Consider the following 19,588-nt stretch of genomic DNA (forward strand, 5'->3'; position numbering starts at 1 on the left):
TTTTTTCACAGGTACCCCAAGGATTCTACATGGAGAAGAGGACCGAGCCTCGTGGGAACATAGGTAAGTATGTATGTTTGGAGGTGTGCATGTATGTAATAAACTTATACTGTCACGGTGTGTGTGTCCTGTTTTTTTTGGGTATTTTTTTAGTAGTACTACAGGTACCAGCGGGCCCGGTTTTCCACCGCATGCTGGTACTTGTGGTTCTCCCAGTACCAGCTTGCGGGGGAGGCTTGCTGGGACTTGTAGTACTGCTACTAAAAACAATATTCACTTTTTTTTCAAAAGGCTATCAGCCCCCCATCCGCCGCCCTTGGACGGAGGGGACAGCTTCGGGCTTCACCCCTGGCCCTTGGGTGGCTGGAGGGGGGGGACCCCTTGATTTAAGCGGTTCACACTCCTCCAGGGTACCCCGGCCAGGGGTGACTAGTTGGGTATGTAATGCCAGGGCCGCCGGGACCAGTATAAAAGTGTCCCCCGGCTGTGACATTGTGTACCTGGCTAGTGGAGCCCGGTGCTGGTTTCAAAAATACGGGGGACCCCTACGCTTTTTGTCCCCCGTATTTTTGGAACCAGGACCAGGCGCAGAGCCCGGTGCTGGTTTATGAAATATGGGGGAACCCCTGTCATTATTTTCCCCATATTTTGTCAACCAGGACCGGCTCAAAGAGCCCGAGGCTGGTTTTGCTTAGGAGGGAGGACCCCACGCATTTAAAAAAAAAAAAATGAACACTTTCCTACCCCTTCCCACTGATAAACATGCACGGATCTCACGGATCCGTGCATGCCTATCAGAACACGGTAAAAAAAAAGCTGGTCTATTTTAAAACTGCTTTTTTTTACGATTTGTATTTATTCACGGCAGTGTTTGGCTATTGCCGACAGTGTTTGTGAAATACAAATTTTAGTAAATGACCGAGTTCTATCAAATAACAGGCGTGTTTGACCGATGGTGTATTCATTCATAATTTTTCTCATGGACTTCAAAAAAAATACGAATGCCCTCATCACTGCCGAGATTTGTGCTTATTAAATTCCCGAGATGACACTTTGAAGAAAAAACGCAAAATCGTTCAAAATCGGGACCTTAGTAAATATACCCCCATGTTAGCATAATCATAATAAGCAATGTGAAAAAATAAAGAACGATTTTGGGGTCATCTACTGTTTATAAAATAAAGGGCCATACCCCAAGCATCCCTTCCTGGAAATAGGTGCTTGCACATGCGTGGTCAGCAGCCCACACATGCTTCGTAGTCCAGTGGTGTCCTGAAAAAGAAGTGAAGTGGCCACATTAGTGATCACTTCACTTCTATTACATCACATGGACTGGCTTTTATCAGAGTCCCTGTCCCTGCATTCGTTTTTTGTTTTTTTTAAATACATTTGAGCATATTGCTGCAATAAGTGGCATTATAAATTATAATAACCTGATCATGTCACGCCTGAGGTCAGAGGCTGACCTGGGGAAGCCTCAGGCGTAGGGGCAGACATGTAGTTGAACCTGGATGGCTGGATAGGGTTCCTAGACATGCAAGATACCCTTGGAGCATGTGCCCGAAGGTGTGACCAGAATAACAGAGGATTGTATAAAAGGTAAGTCTTTTATTAAGCACGCAGGTAAAGCAATCACAGCGGTAGATGGTAGTAGACTCAAATATCAGCAATCGGTTAACCCCAATGGAAGCACACAGATAGGTACCACAAAGTCAGTAATAGTCCTCAGTGCACAGAAGTCAGATAAATGCTGTTGGTAAAATTAGGCATCAAGATGGCGGCAATCATGGAAGATGTATTGCTGGTAATGGGACTCCATATATGCAGACAGCTAACTACTAAGACGGAGGTAATGAGCCGATACTGACCAGAGAGAGATTATACTGGTGATGCAGGGTTGATGGTGAATTACCGATGATGCCGAACCAATGATGAGAAACAGATAACGAGGAAACGATGATTGAACACCGAAAGCAAACAGAATCTATGATGGGTCGGGAATGATGCTGAAACAATGGAGTCAGGCTGCACCACTGGATGGAAATTGGCGCAGGTCTCTTTAAGTGGATGGAATCACAGGAACTGGTAACCTGGAACTACAGAGCAGAGAGAACAACCACAGACAGCACAACAACAGAGATATCCAACACTGGATTAGACACCCGTAGCACTGGCAACCAGAAAGTGCTTTTACAGGAAATTTATACCCACTGGGAAGTGGTGATTGGCTGAGCAATCAGCTAGGAAGCAGACTGCAGATGATTGGCTGTAGAGACTCATGTGATCTGACCAAATATGGCTGCACCCGTCTTTAAATATTGGAGGGAAAGTCTGTTTGGAAACAGCGTACCTGTGGCCCACAGTAATGGCGTCGGCAGCGGAGGTCGCGGGGAGCTGAGAGCGACATGAGCCCTGACAGGAGGGACATGCTGCACCGGACGCCTCATCAGCAGCACCGCATGACCTCGGGAGCGACTGTGAGGACACTGTGCTGTGCAGCAGACGCAAACAGCACAGAGGATAACCGGACCTGGAACGCAGAGACAGTCTGGAGAGACAACTGAGAGGCAAGTACGTGTGTCCTGTCACCTGGATTGTGACGGATCATTAATAAATATTCCTGAAAGAGCTTTAAATCAAACATTTCTCTGACGTCCTAGTGGATGCTGGGACTCCGTCAGGACCATGGGGAATAGCGGCTCCGCAGGAGACAGGGCACAAAAGTAAAAGCTTTAGGATCAGGTGGTGTGCACTGGCTCCTCCCCCTATGACCCTCCTCCAAGCCTCAGTTAGGTTTTTGTGCCCGTCCGAGCAGGGTGCAATCTAGGTGGCTCTCATAAAGAGCTGCTTAGAGTAAAAGTTTTGATAGGTTTCTTATTTTCAGTGAGTCCTGCTGGCAACAGGCTCACTGCAACGAGGGACCTAGGGGAGAAGAAGTGAACTCACCTGCGTGCAGGATGGATTTGCTTCTTAGGCTACTGGACACTAGCTCCAGAGGGACGATCACAGGTACAGCCTGGATGGGTCACCGGAGCCGCGCCGCCGACCCCCTTGCAGATGCCGAAGTAAGAAGAGGTCCAGAAACCGGCGGCTGAAGGCTTTTCAGTCTTCATGAGGTAGCGCACAGCACTGCAGCTGTGCGCCATTGCTCTCAGCACACTTCACACCAACGGTCACTGAGGGTGCAGGGCGCTGGGGGGGGCGCCCCGGGCAGCAATGTTAATACCTTTTCTGGCTAAAAAGAATACATCACATATAGTCCCTGAGGCTATATGGATGTATTTCACCCCTGCCAGGTCTCAGAAAAACCGGGAGAAGAGCCCGCCGGAATAGGGGGCGGGGCCTATCTCCTCAGCACACAGCGCCATTTTCCCTCACAGAACTGCTGGTGGGAAGGCTCCCAGGCTCTCCCCTGCACTGCACTACAGAAACAGGGTTAAAACAGAGAGGGGGGGCACTTATTTGGCGATATGATTATATATTAAGATGCTATAAGGGAAAACACTTATATAAAGGTTGTCCCTGTATAATTATAGCGTTTTGGTGTGTGCTGGCAAACTCTCCCTCTGTCTCCCCAAAGGGCTAGTGGGGTCCTGTCCTCTATCAGAGCATTCCCTGTGTGTGTGCTGTGTGTCGGTACGTGTGTGTCGACATGTATGAGGACGATGTTGGTGAGGAGGCGGAGCAATTGCCTGTAATGGTGATGTCACTCTCTAGGGAGTCGACACCGGAACGGATGGCTTATTTAAGGAATTACGTGATAATGTCAACACGCTTCAAGGTCGGTTGACGACATGAGACGGCCGGCAAACAAATTAGTACCTGTCCAGGCGTCTCAAACACCGTCAGGGGCTTTAAAACGCCCATTTACCTCAGTCGGTCGACATAGACACAGACACGGACACTGACTCCAGTGTCGACGGTGAAGAAACAAACGTATTTTCCTTTAGGGCCACACGTTACATGTTAAGGGCAATGAAGGAGGTGTTACATATTTCTGATACTACAAGTACCACAAAAAAGGGTATTATGTGGGTGTGAAAAAACTACATGTAGTTTTTCCTGAATCAGATAAATTAAATGAAGTGTGTGATGATGCGTGGGTTTCCCCCGATAGAAAATTATTGGCGGTATACCCTTTCCCGCCAGAAGTTAGGGCGCGTTGGGAAACACCCCTTAGGGTGGATAAGGCGTTCACACGCTTATCAAAACAAGTGGCGTTACCGTCTCCAGATACGGCCGCCCTCAAGGAGCCAGCTGATAGGAGGCTGGAAAATATCCTAAAAAGTATATACACACATACTGGTGTTATACTGCGACCAGCTATCGCCTCAGCCTGGATGTGCAGCGCTGGGGTGGCTTGGTCGGATTCCCTGACTGAAAATATTGATACCCTTGACAGGGACAGTATTTTATTGACTATAGAGCACAGAGAGATATTTGCACTCTGGCATCAAGAGTAAGTGCGATGTCCATATCTGCCAAAAGATGTTTATGGACACGACAGTGGTCAGGTGATGCAGATTCCAAACGGCACATGGAAGTATTGCCGTATAAAGGGGAGGAGTTATTTGGGGTCGGTCCATCGGACCTGGTGGCCACGGCAACAGCTGGAAAATCCACCTTTTTTACCCTAAGTCACATCTCAGCAGAAAAAGACACCGTCTTTTCAGCCTCAGTCCTTTCGTCCCCATAAGGGCAAGCGGCCAAAAGGCCAGTCATATCTGCCCAGGGATAGAGGAAAGGGAAGAAGACTGCAGCAGGCAGCCCATTCCCAGGAACAGAAGCCTTCCACCGCTTCTGCCAAGTCCTCAGCATGACGCTGGGGCCGTACAGGACCCCTGGATCCTACAAGTAGTATCCCAGGGGTAAAGATTGGAAATTCGAGACGTCTCCCCCTCGCAGGTTCCTGAAGTCTGCTTTACCAACGTCTCCCTCCGACAGGGAGGCAGTATTGGAAACAATTCACAAGCTGTATTCCCAGCAGGTGATAATCAAAGTACTCCTCCTACAACAAGGAAAGGGGTATTATTCCACACTATATTGTGGTACTGAAGCCAGACGGCTCGGTGAGACCTATTCTAAATCTGAAATATTTGAACACTTACATACAAAGGTTCAAATCAAGATGGAGTCACTCAGAGCAGTGATAGCGAACCAGGAAGAAGGGGACTATATGGTGTCCCGGGACATCAGGGATGCTTCCTTCATGTCCCAATTTGCCCTTCTCACTAAGGGTACCTCAGGTTCGTGGTACTGAACTGTCACTATCAGTTTCAGACGATGCCGGTTGGATTGTCCACGGCACCCCGGGTCTTTACCAAGGTAATGGCCGAAATGATGATTCTTCTTCAAAGAGAATGGACGATATCCTGATAAGGGCAAGGTCCAGAGAACAGTTGGAGGTCGGAGTAGCACTATCTCAAGTAGTTCTACGACAGCATGGGTGGATTCTAAATATTCCAAAACCGCAGCTGTTTCCGACGACAATTTGCTGTTCCTAGGGATGATTCTGGACACAGTCCAGAAAAGGGTGTTTCTCCCGGAGAAGAAAGCAAGGGAGTTATCCGAGCTAGTCAGGAACCTCCTAAAACCAGGAAAAGTGTCAGTGCATCATTGCACAAGGGTCCTCGGAAAAATGGTGGCTTCTTACGAAGCGATTCCATTCGGCAGATTTCACGCAAGAACTTTTCAGTGGGATCTGCTGGAAAAATGGTCCGGATCGCATCTTCAGATGCATCAGCGGATAACCCTGTCTCAAAGGACAAGGGTGTTTCTTCTGCGGTGGCTGCAGAGTGCTCATCTTCTAAAGGGCCGCAGATTCGGCATTCAGGACTGGGTCCTGGTGACCACGGATGCCAGCCGGAGAGGCTGGGGAGCAGTCACACAGGGAAAAAATTTCCAGGGAGTGTGATCAAGTCTGGAGACTTCTCTCCACATAAAACAATGCTCTAAGCTTAGCAAGACCTCTGCTTCAAGGTCAGCCGGTATTGATCCAGTGGGACAACATCACGGCAGTCGCCCACGTAAACAGACAGGGCGGCACAAGAAGCAAGAGGGAAATGGCAGAAACTGCAAAGATTCTTCGCTGGGCGGAAAATCATGGGATAACACTGTCAGCAGTGTTCATTCCGGGAGTGGACAACTGGTAAGCAGACTTCCTCAGCAGGCACGACCTCCACCCGGGAGAGTGGGGACTTCATCGGGAAGTCTTCCACATGATTGTGAACCGTTGGGAAAGACCAAAGGTGGACATGATGGCGTCCCGCCTGAACACAAGAGACCCTCAGGCAATAGCTGTGGACGTTCTGGTAACACAGTGGGTGTACCAGTCGGTGTATGTGTTCCCTCCTCTGCTTATCATACCCAAGGTACTGAGAATTATAAGACGTAGAGGAGTAAGAACTATACTCGTGGCTCCGGATTGGCCAAGAAGGACTTGGTACCCGGAACTTCAAGAAATGCTCACAGAGGACTCATGGCCTCTGCCGCTAAGAAGGGACTTGCTTCAGCAAGTACCATGTCTGTTCCAAGACTTACCGCGGCTGCGTTTGACGGCATGGCGGTGGAACGCCGGATCCTAAGGGAAAAAGGCATTCCGGAAGAGGTCATTCCTACCCTGGTCAAAGCCAGGAAGGAGGTGACCGCACAACATTATCACCACATGTGGCGAAAATATGTTGCGTGGGGTGAGGCCAGGAAGGCCCCACGAAGAAATTTCAACTCGGTCGATTCCTGCATTTCCTGCAAACAGGAGTGTATATGGGCCTCAAATTGGGGTCCATTAAGGTTCAAATTTCGGCCCTGTCAATTTTCTTCCAGAAAGAATTGGCTTCACTTCCTGAAGTCCAAAAGTTTGTCAAGGGAGTACTGCATATACAACCCCCTTTTGTGCCTCCAGTGGCACTGTGGGATCTCAACGTAGTTCTGGGATTCCTCAAATCACATTTTAAACCGCTCAAATCTGTGGATTTGAAATATCTCACATGAAAAGTGACCATGCGGTTGGCCCTGGCCTCGGCCAGGCGAGTGTCAGAATTGGTGGCTTTGTCTCACAAAAGCCCATATCTGATTGTCCATTCGGACAGGGCAGAGCTGCGGACTCGTCCCCAGTTTCTCCCTAAGGTGGTGTCAGCGTTTCACCTGAACCAGTTTATTGTGGTACCTGCGGCTATTAGGGACTTGGAGGACTCCAAGTTGCTAGATGTTGTCAGGGCCCTGAAAATATAGGTTTCCAGGACGGCTGGAGTCAGGAAAACTGACTTGCTGTTATCCTGTATGCACCCAACAAACTGGGTGCTCTTGCTTCTAAGCAGACGATTGCTAGTTGGATGTGTAGTATAATTCAGCTTGCACATTCTGTGGCAGGCCTGCCACAGCCAAAATATGTAAATGCCCATTTCACAAGGAAGGTGGGCTCATCTTGGGCGGCTGCCCGAGGGGTCTCGGCTTTACAACTTTGCCGAGCTGCTACTTGGTCAGGAGCAAACACGTTTGCAAAATTCTACAAATTTGATACCCTGGCTGAGGAGGACCTGGAGTTCTCTCATTCGGTGCTGCAGAGTCATCCGCACTCTCCCGCCCGTTTGGGAGCTTTGGTATAATCCCCATGGTCCTGACGGAGTCCCAGCATCCACTAGGACGTCAGAGAAAATAAGAATTTACTTACCGATAATTCTATTTCTCGTAGTCCGTAGTGGATGCTGGGCGCCCATTCCCAAGTGCGGATTGTCTGCAATACTTGTACATAGTTATTGTTACAAAAATCGGGTTATTATTGTTGTGAGCCATCTTTTCAGAGGCTCCGCTGTTATCATGCTGTTAACTGGGTTCAGATCACAGGTTGTACAGTGTGATTGGTGTGGCTGGTATGAGTCTTACCCGGGATTCAAAATCCTTCCTTATTGTGTACGCTCGTCCGGGCACAGTATCCTAACTGAGGCTTGGAGGAGGGTCATAGGGGGAGGAGCCAGTGCACACCCCCTGATCCTAAAGCTTTTACTTTTGTGCCCTGTCTCCTGCGGAGCCGCTATTCCCCATGGTCCTGACGGAGTCCCAGCATCCACTACGGACTACGAGAAATAGAATTATCGGTAAGTAAATTCTTATTATTACTAGGTTCTAGAATCCAAATAGTTTTTATAAAATGGTGCTCCTTCATGGCCATGTTTGATCTGAAGAGAGCTTGTAAATCATGTAAAATGCTAATGATGAGACACACCCTTTCTGTTCCCCTTCTCCAATCATTGCTCTTGGTCAGTTTTGCAGTGATTGTGTAATTCTGCTACATATATCGCCAGAAACCATACTGACTGTAACAAATAAGAAAGAGTTTTCACACTTTTGTAGTATACATTAATATCAGCTGTACAGTTGGATTGCCTGTTAATAAAGTTGTTGGGCAGCTGAGCATGCTAGTGATTCTCATGGTACTTAGGGCCGGATTTCAATTTGTATGCAAAAAAAAATGGGAAAAATATCGTGGGCAACTGAAGTCCCCCCTTAGAAGGATAAAAACCAAAGATTATAATCAGGTCAGTTTTTTAAATATTTTTGCTGTGGTTTAGGGATCCACAAAGGATATTTCTCTGGCAGGGTCCACAGTTTATCCACAGGGTAACAATGTGATATGATGGAGCGACAGCGTATTGGCACCAAACAATCACAAGCTTTCAGTCCTCCCAGGATGCAACGGACCCGTCCATATATCCCCACCCACTGGCTCAGGCAAATCAATTTTTTGTTTGTTGCGGCAGGAGCCGGACCATGGTCAGAGGGCTGCTGTTCTATGGCAGCCCTAAGCTTTCTTATTTTATTTTTATAGTCTTACTATGTTTTTGAGCGATCTTTCTTAACAGCGTCTTATACGCATATTGGAAAGAGTTGCTCCAACAACTCTCTGCCGGGTCGCAACAACGCTTACCATGTGTACAGTGCTGTCTCGGCGTGCACCTGTGTCGGATATACTAGCAGGTCCAGCAGACGTTACCAGGCTCTGGTCGGGGCACGGGGAGAAGGTAAGGTATCAGTTCCCCATAGTCGGGGAATACGAACACAGCAGCACTGTATTGGAAGGAGACTACCAAACAGTAGCTGACGCGCCGCCACCACGGGTGCTCCAGCGTTAGGCCTTAGGGATCATAAGGCACCAGGAATAGTATGAGGATGCGATCCCTAGGGTTGATGTCAGCAGTGGGGAGTTAGACGCTCTCCTGGTCGCCCCTCCCCCCAGTTCATGACCCGTTTCCGCGAGTCTCCCGCCATGAACTGTTGCCTCACTTCCGTCTCAGACGCTACCACGAGGGGTCTCGGTCGCAGCATAGGCCGCTGCGTCTATGTTCATTAAGCACTACCGTGAGGAGACCTGGTTGCAATACAGGCATCTGTATGGCCGGTGCGTCTGTATGCACGGTGCATCTGTGTTCACTAAAAGTTCCCGGAGCGGCGGTGTACACTAACGTATTGATCGATCTTGGAAGTGAGGTGAGTCTCCCTGTATCCCACTCTACTGAGTACGGGTCATGCAGCACTAAATTTCTATCTACTTTTGTCAGTATGAATAGTTACATTTAAGTGCCTATTGCATATGAGTCTGTGTACATTACTGTGGTTTTCTTCGCATTGCGTCTGAATACGTTAAGATCTGTATTAAACAGAATTCAGTAATATGTACTCCTACATACTTTAAAAGTGTTCATAGTTGATTATGTGCTCATATGACTAATATAACATGTGACTGACTGCTAGTGTGAGTGCTTACTTTTATATATGTTTGTCAGTTGATCTTCTGATCCTCAATGCGGGTGCATGGGTAAGGGTCAGATTGATATCACTTTAGAACGATAAAGTGGTTACAGTCACAAATTGTGTAGTACACTGGGAAAATGCTGATTACTTATCATGTCTAAGAGCGGCAAAAGTGACGAGAGTACACTTACAGTAACACCAACACTCATATCATGTTGTCTTGCAAAAACTGTGTTATCCTTTCTGATTTAGTACAGGATGGTTTATGTGTAAAATGGTTTGCTTTTCAGCATAATACAAGGGAGATCCCTGATCTACGTCAAGTACAGATAAATCCCCCTTGGGCGATGTTTGCACAGACCTTGTCCAGTATAGCTGAAAGTACAGCGTCAATACCAGGAATAGGGTTCACTATTAACCCATACATGCAGCTCTCTACCTACGGTATCCCCAACAACTTCTCCAATGAAACAAGCTGATAAACCGAGTGTAAGTAAATCATCAACTGCACAGTCTACACATGATGATTCATCAGACGATGAAAGCTCTACATACTCTACTTCGGCATACAAAGAACAGGTAGAGGGTATCAGCTCAGTGAATATAGCTGAATAAATGAGAGCAGTAAATGCCTTTCTGTCCTCAGAGGGTCAGCAGAGCCTGTGTTAAAGATAAGGTACCTATGTTGAAACGTCCCAAAAAATAGGGCCTCCGCATGGGGGACCCCAGCAGCTGATGGAAATCATGGAAAAGGTTTGGGTTATACCCAATAAGGAATATAGCTTCCCAGTAAATGGGATTCCAAATATCCTTTTCCAGCTGGGGACTGTTTAAAAATAGGAAGTGCCTCCTAAAGTAGATATGCATATCAATGAGGGGTGGTTTTCTGAAAACCATATTGTCTCTGTCTGGGGCAGTCATAAGGCCAGCCATGACTTCACCTTGCAATCTACAGTCACATCACACTGGATAGGCCCAATCTCACTAGATCTTGGAAGCTAATCAGTGTTGGGCCTGGTTAGTTCTTGGATGGGAGACCACCTTGGAATACCAGGTGCTGTAGGTACTCTGGGCTGAGGTACTGGAAGACAGGTTTTCAGCGCCTGCAAGGGAGCAAAAATCCCATATAGCTAATTTGGACAATAATGTTCTAGGGCATCAGCATTAACAATAGCTGCTTGCAGAGCAGTTTTGCTTACATAAATGGAAAGCTGATTCAGAATCAAAGAAGGTTCTGGAAACTTTGCCTTTGGCTGGAAGTTTCTGTTTGGGAAGGAGTTAACAGATATTCTGGAGTCAGAAACAGACTCCAAGAAGGTCACGTTTCCTTCCACATATAACCCGAAACCTAGAAACCTAGGGGTCCGGTTTTGGCCTTGTCGGTCATAAAGGAACGTAACAGCCCCAATACAATAAGGCAAAGAAGCAAAGGCAACCAGAGGGCCAGCTTCCAAACCAGAGGATAAGCCATCGGCATGATGGTGCGGGCCTCCTTCTGGGGGGCCCCAAAAGGATAGGGGGCCGACTTCTTCAGTTTGCACAGATCTGGTAGCAGTCTACAAACAGATGCCTGGGTTCAAGAAGCGGTATCTCTAGGTTATGCTTTCCCTTCTAGAAGCATATTCCTCGAAGGTTCTTCTGTTCCAGTCCATCTCGAGTAGAGGCGAAGGACAGGGGTGTGCAAGAAGCAGTTCAGAAATTGCTTTTGTCAGGAATAATCTTTCCAGTAACCCCTGCACAATAGGGACAGGGGTTTTTACTCCAACCGGGTTTGGGTTCAGAAGGATCCTTTCACCCCATTCTCAAAATCCTAAACAGATAACTTTGGGTACCACGGTTCACATGGAGACGTTTCGCTCCATAGTTTTTGCATGGAGCCAGGAGATTACATGGTATCCCTGGATAGTCAGGATGCTTACCTACAGGTTCCTATAGCACTGTTCCATCAGTGTTATCTCAAGGTTCACCATTCTCCAGCAACATTTTCAGTTCCAGACCTTACCCTTTGGGTTAGCCACAGCCCCCAGAGTATGTACCAAAATTATGATGATTATGGTAGCTTATCTCCGCAAGAATGGGATAAGAAAATTGCCATACCTCGACCACCTTTTTTATCCTGGCACAATCACAGGAAAAGCTTCTGTGCCATCTCCAACAGACAATGACTTGTCTGCAGAGACACGGGTGGTTCATATATTGGGCAAAGTCATCTCTGGTTCCGTCACAACGGATGACTCACTGTGGGGCAGTACTTAATTCAAGTCTGCAGAAATTGATTACCTCGGAACAAGATATCCAAGGTACAGTTGTTACACAGTAAAACAATATCAATCCACGCAGCTATGCGACTGATGGGTTTGAAGGTGTCAACAATCGACATGGTGGCGTATGAACAATTCCACTCAAGACCTCGGCAGCGTTTGATTCTGGCCAGATGGAATGGAATACATCAGACAATAAAGAAACAGACTATGGTACTTTCACACAAGATAAGAAAGTCATTAGCCTGGTGGCTACAGACATTCCATGTAGACAAAGGGAGAACCTTTTTGGATATCAGATGGGGGATCCTGACAACAGATGCCAGTCTTCAGGGCTGGGGAGCAGTGTCCGGAAGATTATGGTTCCAGGCAAAGGACACTCTTCAAGGAAGACCAGTCCAGATCCGCTCGGATAATTTAACGGCAGGGGCGTACCTCAACCATCAGGGAGGAATGCGCAGCCAAACAGCAATGAAGGAGGTAAGTCACATACTAAAGTGGGCAGAACTCCATCTTCCAGCATTGTCCGCAGTATTTGTTCTGGGAGTCCTAAACTGGGAAGCGGACTTTCTCAGTCGACACGCCATTCAAGTAAGCGAATGGGCTCTACACCCGGAAGTCTTTCAGACTCTGGTACACAAGTGGGGTTTGCCAGAGATAGATCTCATGGCGTCCCGTCTGAACAACAAAGTGTTTGTATACGGGGCAAGAACAAAGGATCCCAGTGCGATCTTTGTGGACGCCTTGTCAGTGAAATGGGATTTTCATCTGGCGTATATATTTCCTCCGATCATCCTGCTACCAGGGTGGTGAGGAAAATAAAAGAAGCAAACGGTGCCGTGATTCTAATAGCTCCGGCTTGGCCCAGAAGGCATTGGTACACAGATCTGCAGATAATGCCGATGGATGCTCCACTTCTGCTCACTCAACGTCAAGATCTACTAATGCAGGGTCCTTGTTATCACAGGCATCTGGATCGACTATCGTTGACGGCGTGGCTCTTGAAACCTCTATCCTGAAGTCAAGAGGATTCTCGCTACAGGTAATTCAAACAGTACTCAGAGCAAGGAAACCATCCTCGGCTCGCATTTATCACCGAATATGGTAGGCCTATATTCATGGTGTAGTGAAAGAAACATGGACCCGAAATCTTTCCAAGTTTCCAGGGTCTTAGATTTCCTTCAAGTGGGAATGAATAAGAGTTTGAAGGTGGCTTCCTTGAGAGTACAAGTATCAGCGTTGACTGTATGGTTCCAAAAGAAAATTGCCATGTCACTGGATTTGCGTACTTTTTCCAGGGAATGCTGTGCATTCAACCTCCTTTTGTTCCTCCTACAGTGCCTTGGGACTTAAGTCTAGTCCTCAAAGCCCTTCAAGTTGCTCTGTTTGAACCACTTAATAAAGTGGATCTTAAATGGTTGACAGCTAAAGTTCTCTTTCTACTGACTATGGCATCAGCTAGAAGAGTGTCCGATTTAGGAGCGCTGTCATGTTCTCGTTTTCTGATTATTATTTTTTATCCAGACAAAGCAGTTCTCAGAACTAGGTATGAGTATCTTCCTAAGGTGGTGTCTAAATTCCATCTTAATGAAGAAATTGTCCCGTTTTTTCAGGTATCGGGACTTTCTGGGGGAGATGCGTCGCGGGACGTAGTCTGAGCATTAAGGATCTACGTGGATCGCACCAGTGCCATCAGAAAGACAGATTCTCTCTTCTTTTTCTACGGAATCCACACGAGAGGATGGCCTGCTAATAAATAGACGCTGGCTAGAGGGCTTCAAATGATGATTTCGGAAGCATATTCTCAAGCAGATCTCCCTGTTCCGGCTAATGTCTCTGTTCACTCTACTTGTAAGGTAGGTTCTTCATAGGCAGCACAACATGGTGCTTCAGCAGAACAGATATGTAAGGCAGCCACATAGTCTTCCAATAACACATTCATTAGACATTATGCTTGGATACTTTTGCCTCTCATGACGCTGAATTCGGGCGTAAGGTTCTCCAGTCCAATCAGGAGCGTCCCCACCACTAAAATTGCTTTGGGAAATCCCATTGTTATCCTGTGGATAACCTGTGGACCCTGCCGGAGAAATATACGTTATGGTAAGAACTTACCGTTGATAACGGTATTTCTCCTAAGTCCACAGGTTCCACAGGGATCCCACCCTGACGCACCTGATTTGAGGATCTTGCTACTCACTAACCTCTTCCTTCTTGTACGGAAGGATGTGCATGTGTGTTCTTCTCGCCTGATTAGGGCTCTACATGGTGCTCTTGCCTAGATGCTTTGGAATCCAACTGATTTGCCTGAGCCAGTGGACGGGGATATAATGGACGGGCTCGTTTCATCCTTGGAGGACTGAAAGCTTGTGATCGTTTGGTGCCAATCCGCTGTCGCTCCATCATATCCCATTGTTATCCTGTGGAACCTGTGGACTTAGGAGAAATACCGTTATCAACGGTAAGTTCTTACCATAACATATATTTTCTATGTATTTCTAGATGTCTTGCTGTACAGTTAATGCAGTTTTTCAAATTCCACAAAACTGTTGAATCTGAAATACGTTTTAAGATTGTTTGTTTGCACAAAGCCAAACAAGAGACAAATGCCCTACACATATAAACAGAGCAGTCCCAGATACAGAGTGCCTGCCTGCAGTAGGTTGCAGAATGAAACTCCATCAGAGGGCAGGGCCACATATCTTAGTAAGATGTATTAACATTTAGTTTTGTAGCCATTTAAAGGGCAACAATAAAACAACATTTGCATAAAAAATAAAATATGTTGAATATACTAAAGGAAAAAAGAACATACTTATATTTGTGTCAAAACTATAAACATTGTTAAAAAGGCTTTGGGTGATAGCGTTTTATGCTCTTCCACATAGGAGTAGGGCTGGGGGAGCATGGTCACTTCATATAGGGGGCCCCCTCCTCACTGAAACACATTCCCTCCTTTATACTATAGCAAATCACCCCACCCCCTTCTTACCTTGGTAGCATCACTTTTTTTCCTCATCCCTCCACTTTAAAACATCCTCCTCACATATGTATTAACACCATCCCTCACTACATTAGCATGCCATTTCTTCCCCCTATCTCTTTTCTGAACACATGACCCTTGCATGTTGCTTACCTGTCCTGTGGTGATGTTCCTTTCAGACACCACTGAAATTAAGGTGCAGATGCAATTACCCGTGGGTTGTATTATGCGGCCTTCCCTCTTGGGTAAAGGCAGACCAGTGGCAGGCCATTTGTTGTGCATCAGTGGTTTAGATGCTTGATATCCCGGCTGTTGGGATCCTGGCGCTCTGCATACCGGAGCCGGGATCCTGACTGCCGGGATACCGACAACTATTCTCCCTCTTGTGGTGTTCACGACACCCCTGGAGGGAGAATAAATAGTGTAGCGAGCGCAGCGAGCCCGCAAGGGGCTCTCTTGTGCTCGCCCCACTGCCGGCATTCCGGCAGTCGGGATTCTGGCACCGGTTTGCTGGGCACCGGGATCCCGACCGCCGCTATATCATAGTACACCCCTTTAGATATACCTCTTGAGGATAGGTGAGGAATTAGATAGGTTTATGGCAATGCAATCCAGACAAGAGGTCAGCAGGGAGAAAAAAGTGAATGGGTGATTAGTTATGTGAGACATCATTGAAGGGTGTCATTGAGGATTAAGTTATAGGAGTTGGATAGTGTCCATCAGGTAAAGAACTGGAAAAATAAGACAGTTTCCCAGGTGTAATAGCCTACATGATGCAAATAGTGTCAAAATTTGGGCAATTTTCTTTAGCCCCATAATGTGTACTTCTTTTAAGATGTCATCCTGTAGGTCTGTTCTGCTTTGTATTAATAATTTAATGGTGTGTAGCCTTATTTTATTCTGGAATTAAGTATAATTGCCTTACCACAACCCACAATACAGTACCTCAAGTACTTAACACTGGTTGCTTAAAAAAGACGTCCAGACATAATTGCAGCATTTCCAAAGCTTTTTGGAACATCAAACAAGTATTTGCTAAAAAAATTTAAAAGCCGTGTCTTCCAAGTAAAAGAATCACTTCAATTAAGTTTAGTTTTATATTTTTCCCAAGATAGTTTGGACTTGATACAGAATATAGAGAGGGAGGGGAAAACAAAATATGGGGTACATTGGTAATCAGTGATTGAAAATTTTATATTGTTAACACATTAGGGGTAATTCAGACCTGATCGTAGCAGCAAATTTGTTAGCAGTACGGCAAAACCATGGACCTAATTCTGAGTTGATCGCAGCAGCAACTTTGTTAGCAATTGGGCAAAACCATGTGCACTGTAGGTGGGGCAGATATAACATGTGAAGAGAGAGCTAGATTTGGGTGGGGTGTATTCAAACTGAAATCTAAATTGCAGTGTAAAAATAAAGCAGCCAGTATTTACCCTGCACAGAAACAAAATAACCCACCCAAATCTAACTCTCTCTGCAAATGTTGAATGTTAGAATTGACTAGTTGATGCTCATGTAGTTTTAGGTTCATAGCCAATTTACAGTACCTGTTTTATACTTATTTATTCTAAAGTTCGAAAGATTTCCATATATAGAGTTATTTACAAAGAGTATGTAAGGACAGAAGTTCTGTCATTTGTGTCTCATAATCTGCATACATTTAAATCTTATATTCTCAGGGTGCATCTCTGATGCCCATAATATGTGGATTATTGGGGGCGATAGAGGACAGCCTTGCTTTGTACCATTTTCAATTAAAAATAGAATGGTAGCAGTACAATTTGCAAGTGCTGATGCAACATAGCTGAACTATAAAGCTTTGATTGCATGTAGAAAATACCTGCTGAAGTCTTCTTGTTTAGGATATGATGCCATGATACCCTGTCAAAGGCTTTTTCTGTGTCTGGGTCCATATATTCGGCCCAAATATCTTCTGGTTTTATATGCCCCCTTCAATGAAACAGAGTTGTGGTGGCTCAAAGTTGTCATGACCGAGGCAAGTCTATTTGCCTGAATCTGTGGGCCTGTATCTAGCACATAACTAGAGATCTCTGCATTATATTTATATAATTATAATTGCTTCCTGGTCTCTCTCTTGAATTTCTGCCATTGGAGAATGCCTTTGAATAGTTCCATGAGTAGAGGCATCAAAACTATGGTAAACACTTTATACTAAGACACTGGGGTATATTCAATTAGCAGCGATAACGGACTTTTCGCGTGAAAAGTCCGGTTTTCGCGCAAAAAAACTGACTTTTCCCACGAAACGCAATTACAGCCTATTCAATTTTCCGGGAAAATTTATCGGTGATCATTTTTTCACTAATTTCACTTCACCTACTCTGAAGCAGGTGAAAAGCTGGGAAAAGTCACTATTTTAAGGTAAAAATGTTTGGATATGGTACAGAACTCCTGGGACACCCCCCTTAATGACTAATTAGGCACATTGAGGTTTTTAATTATTTTTAATTGGCCAATAATGACATGTAATTTTTGGGATGAAAAAGTACAAAGTGATGGAAATTGGGGTTCAAGGTATGGGACAGGTATATTGGGGTGCTTTATGAGTGGGACAGGTGTTTTTAGGCTTGCAGATGGGAGTAATCGGTCTGTTTCCACTTTTTTTTTAAAGTACCCTAAAATGACCCTAACATATACTTATACCCATTTTCATGTACCCCAAATTTAATGAGAGCATTTATTTTGCTCAAAAAAACTTGCTTTCTATCATTTTTTGGCATTTTTAAAAAAATGCATATAACAGCCATTTCACACCATTTAAGTCCCCAAAAACTCTCTAATGTGATCTCTAATACACTTCTCTTCTGTTTTCCTATGTTAGTTTAGCATTTTTTGGGGTACAGGCTGATTTCACCTGCACTTTTCACTGCAAGAATTTTCATGTGAAACACGTTTGGAATTAAATAGGACGAAAAATTGCCGCAAATTTGCGGATAATTGAATACCATAGACCAGGGCTGGCCAAACCGGTCCTGGAGATCTACCAACAGTTCATGTTTTCCAGGCCTCCTGGAGATCTGTAGAATGGTCAGTTAGGAATGAATGCAGCACATCTTAATTAGTAATGACTGTACCTGTGCACCAGCTAGGTGGTCTGGAAAATGTGAACTGTTGGTAGATCTCGTGGACTGGTTTGGCCAGCTCTGCCCTAGACTGTCAGTTATCACTAAAATGGCTTTAAAGGGAAAGGTCATAATCATGGGGGAAATTAATCTGCCTGATGTAAATTGGGAGGGGTCTTTTACAAATTCAACTACAAGTGGCACATTTTCAAATCCTTACATGGAGCATCTCTCAACCAATTGGTGAGGGGGTCCACTCTCTAAGGGTGTGTACACACGGTGAGATAAATCTGTGAGATTTTGACTAGTCAAAATATTATGAAAAGTTAGTGCATATCTCATGGTGCTAGGCAGCTTGCGATACAGATTCGATCCCGATGCGCGCTCCCGTGGGGTCGGTATCGTAAGGCTAGATAGACTGCGCAGGCAAGTCAATCTTGACTATCTAGTGTACAATCTAGTACAAAGTATAGTCAAAATTGGCACTTAGTCAAAATCGTACATAGACAAAATCTCAAGCACAGATAGTCAAAATCTGTTCTATCTGTGTTATCTGGGCTCTGGGGGAGTTCAAGGGAAATAGCATAGTCAAAGTCGAACATAGGAGGGATCTCACCCTGTGTACACACCCTAAGACTTAATATTAGATTTAATACTCACAAATGGTGACAGGATATCAGACATACAGTATATGTGGGTGAGTACCTAGGATCCAGGGATCATCAGGCAGTATGGTATAGTATAAAGACGGGGTCCAACTCCTGTCACACAAAAAACAAAGTTGTTGGATTCTAGGAAGGCAAACTTTGCAAAAAATGGTTAGATGTTTAAGCGATTCACTAGTAGATGGAGGAACTTAAAAGTAGTGCAGGAGAGGTGGGAAAAACTAATAAATACCTTTGTATCAAAAGGGTTAGGAAAGCACCAGGAAAAGAAATCGAACGTGGTTCACAAAAGAGGTATCAACTAGTGCAAAAGCAAAGAAGATGTCCTTTAGGAAATACAAACAGACTCAAAATAATAACGACAAAAAGGTGTCTCTTACCAGGTGGAACTAGGCTAAGAAGGTGATCAGGCATGCAAAGCGAGTACCTTACTTGCCTGGAAGCGGGTCCCTCCTCCCCGGCCAGCCCCATCTTCCCAGTGATATTTGGGAAGATGACGCTAGCATCTAGAGAGCAAAGACTCTCACACACAGTAACTGTAGCTGGATAGGGGAGATATACTGCAGATATGATACAGACACTGCTCTCAGAGGCTTTAATGTAGCAGGAGCCCTGGACTGCCAATGTGATTTATAATAATGCATTACACTTAATCAGGGGCACCAAAGCCTTTTTGGTTGGGGGGAAGGGGGGATGGACGGACAAGATATAATTTAATTTTAACGCTCCTAAATCGCTGAATGTCACCCCCTCAAGTTGGACTTACCTGCCACACCACCTACCTGATGACAGAGATAGGAAACAGGGAAAGTGTAGCAAATATCTTTGATATATGCTGCAGAACCC

At 45.5% G+C, this 19,588-nt stretch overlaps 1 protein-coding gene and 1 pseudogene across 1 annotated transcript in view; both read left to right on the plus strand.

Annotated features, from left to right (window-relative positions):
• NT5DC1 (5'-nucleotidase domain containing 1) overlaps positions 1-19,588 on the plus strand; it is a 702,933-nt gene that overhangs the window by 42,761 nt on the left and 640,584 nt on the right. The gene's annotated exons all lie outside the window — the stretch shown is intronic.
• Positions 10,695-10,813, plus strand: LOC134913726 (5S ribosomal RNA; annotated as a pseudogene).

This window comes from Pseudophryne corroboree, chromosome 4 (genome assembly GCF_028390025.1).
Source record: "Pseudophryne corroboree isolate aPseCor3 chromosome 4, aPseCor3.hap2, whole genome shotgun sequence".
NCBI classification, from domain to species: Eukaryota; Metazoa; Chordata; class Amphibia; order Anura; family Myobatrachidae; genus Pseudophryne; species Pseudophryne corroboree.